The sequence below is a fragment of the Stegastes partitus genome, unplaced genomic scaffold (genome assembly GCF_000690725.1).
Source record: "Stegastes partitus isolate 25-593 unplaced genomic scaffold, Stegastes_partitus-1.0.2 Scaffold743, whole genome shotgun sequence".
NCBI classification, from domain to species: Eukaryota; Metazoa; Chordata; class Actinopteri; family Pomacentridae; genus Stegastes; species Stegastes partitus.
Window position 1 is genome coordinate 1 of NW_007578474.1, and position 5534 is coordinate 5534.

Here is a 5534-nt window from a genome sequence, read left to right on the forward strand (position 1 = left end):
ATTTTACAGACATATTAGCCTTTCATATAAAAGGTTTTGACACAAACATGTGTTACATGATGCTTAAACTGCCCTTTCAGCACTTACATGTAAATACATGAAAACGATGCTGACTTGTACTTAACAAATTCAGTAGAAATCAGTAAAAGCCTACCAGCTGTCGAAGCAAAGTTCCCATTTTCTCTCTTCACTGCACGGACGCTATACTGCACATGTCCAGATTGCATAAACTCTGTTAGTATTTCAGGCTGGCTATCATTAACTTTTCAGACTAGAAATAAAGTAATTGACAATCCGCCCTGTCATCCTGACGAACACCTCCCCTGTATGAGTCATGTACCCATCAGGTGATCAGACTTTACTGTGGTGGATAGTGGACCTGATCAAGCCTGCTTTGATTGCTGACTCATAGCGGGATCAGCATATGAAGAGTTCATCTGCAAAAACAGATAACTCCATTTTTGTAGATTTTCAGACAACTTTTTTGTTGTTGTTTGCTTGAGATAATATCAATCTAACAGAAGTTGAGTGGATTTGACTCAGAAGAAATGACATGACAAAAATAGAGGTTAATATTGTCTCAGGTAGACGATGGAAATGAACAAAAGAAAATGAAATGAACTCTTCATATACAGTTGAAACCAGAAGTTTACACACACTGTATAAAAAGACACATAACCTTTTTGTCTCGCTATATGTGACAATACATGTAACTCAGCTTTTCCTCTTTTAGGTCAGTTAGGATTAACAAAATTATTCCTATTTGTTAAATGGCAGAATAATGACTTTTTTAGAGATTGTTTTTTTACTACTTTCTTCAAAGTCAGAAGTTTGCCTACATTTCCTTAGTGTTTGGTACACAGCAAATCAGCATACCCAAATTAACTCTGTCAGAATTGATTTCAACTCATTCAACTAATTATGTGTACTAAACAAGTGTTAAGCATCAACTCTCTCAAGGCACTTTTTGTCGACTTTAAATCAGTATTACGCCAACAATGACACTGTAAGGCTCTTCTGAATGATTAAGTAAACATTCCCAGAGGCACATGCTATGTTCTCCCAGCTACGTGTACAAAATAATGTTGATATTGTAGTCTGACTCACCAAAATAACATTGTTCTGTATGGCCACGGTTAGCATGGTTAGCATTACTGTTCAATGTTAGCTAGTGCTAATGCTAACTTATTGCTAACAGCCCACAACCAAAACACTACTTAAGTTATTGTTACTTTAGCTTTTGAACAGCTCAGTAGGAAAATTGTCTTATAAAACTTTATCATAGCTTCGGTGTTTGCTATCAAACGGTGAGTTTTATCGGTGGCCATGTGACAGTGTGGCGGTAAGCAGTGTGAACGTGACTCATCATACCAAAAACACCAGGTGCCGGAGGAGAAATATTTATATTAAACATAATGTTAACATTCACTTACCGAAAAATGCAAAGAAGAAGCAAGCTTTAACGAGCTCAAAATCAGTCACAGTTTCCAGACTCTTTCATTTCAGCTTCAGTTGAGGCGTTCAGTTTGTGAGATGAAGGGGACGGAGTTGAGTTACACTGGATGAGTCTTGGCCAGGTGGAGTGCACCAGTCCCTCCTGCAACAAAACACCCCCACAACATGATGCTGCCACCCCCCAGTACTTCACAGTTGGGATGGTGTTCTCAGGCTTGCAAGCTTCCCCCTTTTTCCTCCAAATGCAACGATGGTCATTATGGCCAAACAGCTCGATTTAAGTTTCACCAGACCACAGGACATGTCTCCAAAGATTAAGGTCTTTGTCCCTGTGTACATTTGCAAATTGTAATCTGGCTTTATTATGTTGCTTTTGGAGTAATGTCTTCTTCCTCTCTGAGTAGCCTTCCAGCCCATGTCGGTACAGGACTCCTTTCACTGTGGATAATGACTCTCTCTTACAAGCTTCAGCCAGCAGCTTCACAAGGTCTTTTGCTTTTGTTCTGGGGTTGATACGGACCTTTTTCACCAAAACACTTCGTCTCTGGGACACAGAACCCGTCTCCTTCCTGAGCGCGATGATGGCTGGACATTCCCATGGTGTTGATACATATAATTGTTTGAACAGATGAACATGGAACCTTCAGGCATCTGAAATTGTACTCAAGGATGAACTAGACTTGTGGAGGTCCACAGTTCTCTTCCTGATCTCTTGGCTGATTTCTTTACATTTTCCCATGTTGTCACAAAAGGAAGCAGCGTGTTTGAGGTGTGCCTTAAAAAATACATCCACAGGTGTGCCTCCAGTTAACGCAAATGTTGTCAATTAACCTATCAAAAGCTTCCAAAGCCATGACATCATCATCTGGGCTTTCCCAAATAGTTTGAAGGCTTAGCAATCTTAGTGCATGTAAACTTCTGACTTTGAAGAAAGTAATAAAAAATTCTCTAAAAAAAAATATCTCTCTCAATATTCTGGCATTTGGCAAATACAAATAATTTTGGTAATCCTGACTGACCTAAAACAGGAAAAGTTTAATCTGATTAAAGGTCAGACAGTGAGGGAAAAAAGGCTTTATGTCTTTTTATAAAGTGTATGTAAACTTCTGGTTTCAACTGTATATTAGACCCATTAAGTTGGGTCTAGTTGTTCAAAGGGGTTGTTAGGAACTCATTTGCAGCTGGCTAGGCTATTGTGACCCACCTGCTGATTCTTAAAACTCTCTCAATCCATCTTTAGTAGTTGGAGGTTTGGACAACACATAGTGGGCAGGATATAACAGACTAATATCATCACAATCCTGGTCGACTTTCCTCTGCTTGCTGCTGGCTTTTGCTCCAGCAAATAATTTCTTTTTTTACAGATCGGTAAAAACTCCATGCCTCATTACCTTTCAAAACATTACACCAGAAGAAACTACTGCATTCTGCAGGTGAACAACAAAGTCCCACATTTAATTATCAAGTTTTAAAAAAGGCTTCATACACTGACCATCAGCTAAGATAGCAAAAGTTAGCAAAGTGAGCATCTTGACAACTGTGACACTGTGAATAGTGGAACGTGCTGTATATCCATTAATGCTAATCAAGTATGACAGGTTAAAACCAATTAATATGCAAAATAACTGTTTTGTAATACCCTTATCTCACCATCAGGTGTTCCTTTTCATTACAAATGACTGTGGAGTCACATCATTTAAAGGTTTTTTTTGTTATTGTTTTGTTTTTTTAATCAAGTTCAAAGTCTCTAATTTGTTTACAGTGGTATATCTATAGTCGTGCATTCATGTGTGCAACTATTTTTTGGCAAGAAAAAAGTAAAATGTCATTAAATACACAAATGCGGTGTTCTCTTTTATGAAGCACACAACAATAAACTCAAATCTACATTTACAGCAAGGCGATGGGACAGGAAGTAACACCGTGGATGGATAATATTTAACCCAGCGACAGTTAGTTTCACCCTGGTTGGGTTAAATGAACAACCAGGCTTTGTGCATGAAATGGTACAACCCAGCACTTCGCTCAAACTTTGTCCCAAAACATGTTCTTTCTCAAAGTGACAACATGTTTCCCAAAAAATAAAAAATAAAAAACCCCCTTGAGCTCAGTCTGTGAGAGAGACAACAGATATGGATAAGAATGGTGAGGCTTTGTGAAGCAGTTTCCATTAATTTCTTTCCCTTCAGTGGTCCGAGAACAGACGGTGGAGTCCAGAGGGACCAACGGCAGCAGTGGATGATTTATCGCTGCAAAGATGGAAGAAGGAAATTACTAATCCCTCGGTAACAAACACATTGCAGCTGCAGGTGCAGTCATACCAGGGAACCTATACGTCAGCACACTTACATGGATATGACAGTGTTTGCTCTTTTAAATTGTATTCGTGTTGTGTTTTGAACTTTTGCAATAACTGCATAATTGTCTGTATTATTGAGTAAAATGATTAGCTTTCAACTCAGCTTGGTTCTACAGGAAAGTGTAACACCTAATTGTATTCCAAAATGAATGAAATATTTTTGTGATGAGATCTGGCAGCTTGTTTTATTAAGTCATGAAAACTGGCTATAATGAGGTCTTTCAGATATTAATATCTCAGACAACTGCAAACATGCAGGTACTGTATGACCAGTCAAGGCCTTTAGTCCGATGGCGAAAAGTAAGCTGACAACACGTAATGCATCACTTAATATTAAAATGTGTTCATTCATGCACAAAACTCTGGCCAGTGCAATAGAAATGAGTGTTTGGCATAGTATTGACACACGCCAGGCTTCATGTGAGCAGAGTGTGTCTGCAGCAGAGGAAGCTGCATTTTAAAGGGCCACAGTAAAAGAACCACATTTTTGGGACCCTTGTTCATCACAACAGCGCCACCTACTGAGGTGAATGATTAAAGGCAGATGACGTTGTGACACAAGGACAACATTTATGGCCAAGACAGACAACAATCATAGTGCAAGTATTTAATGAGCATGACCAAAACAATGCTGATGTCTTCAGTTGAACAGCACCAGTATCTTTGCAGACATCCAAATCTATCACTATGTGTACAGAAAGTAGTATTTTAGGTAGACTAAACCTTTAAAACGATGAGTACTTGGAAAGAAAGTAGTATTTGGGGGGAAATAAATCTTTGAAACCATCATTTGTTATATTATTTGTGTGGAGCAAACATTTAAATCTTTAAATACTTGGATAGAAAGTAGTATTTGGAGTAAAGTTAGAAAGCTAGGATGGAGCAACCTGTAAATCAATAAATACATGCGCAGAAAGTAGCATTTGGGCTAAATAAATCTTTAATTCTATAAAAAAAAGTATGTACAGAAAGTAGTATTTGAGCTAAATAAGGCTTTAATTCTACAAAAATGTGTACCTAAAGTAGTATCTGGGCTAAATAAACCTTTGATTCTGCAGATAGTAGTATTAGAGCTAGAATAAACCTTCAAAACATTACTTGTTAGAAAAAAAAACATGTAAATCTTTATGTACTAGGGATGGACTGATACCTCTTTTTGATTTCCGATACTTTAACTTTGAGTATCTGCCGATACCGATACCATCTCTCCTCCTAAACTTCTTTGGAAATACCTTATTTGCAAGGATACATTTGTTTAAGATGCTTTATCAAAAGCCTCACACTATTAAAGCACAGACTTTGCTTTTCTAAGAAAGGAAAAAACAGCGGCTCTGCGCATGAGCAGTAGTAACTGAGGCCGGAAACGTTGTGAACTGCTGCGGGATCGGATCCAATAGGAAGGTTCTGTCTGCAGAGCCGGAGAGCCACGTACAGGCTGCTGGTAGAGGCTGTACTCGTCTTCTACGGCCGTATAAGTGCACGGCTTCTAATTCGGGTGCGCGACGTAGTTTTAAAGGGTGATTTGACTCAAAATATACTGTAACGTCCGACTGGACGAAGAAAGAGGCAGGAGACGCTGTCAACGTTGTTGCGTTCTTTAATGCTCAACAAAACTAGAACACAGTTACTGTCGGTCGTAACCACACCAAAAGAACACCAAACCTAAGCCTATGCGTCTCGGTAACTCTCAGGTCACATTCACGCGCGTTCTCACTCCACA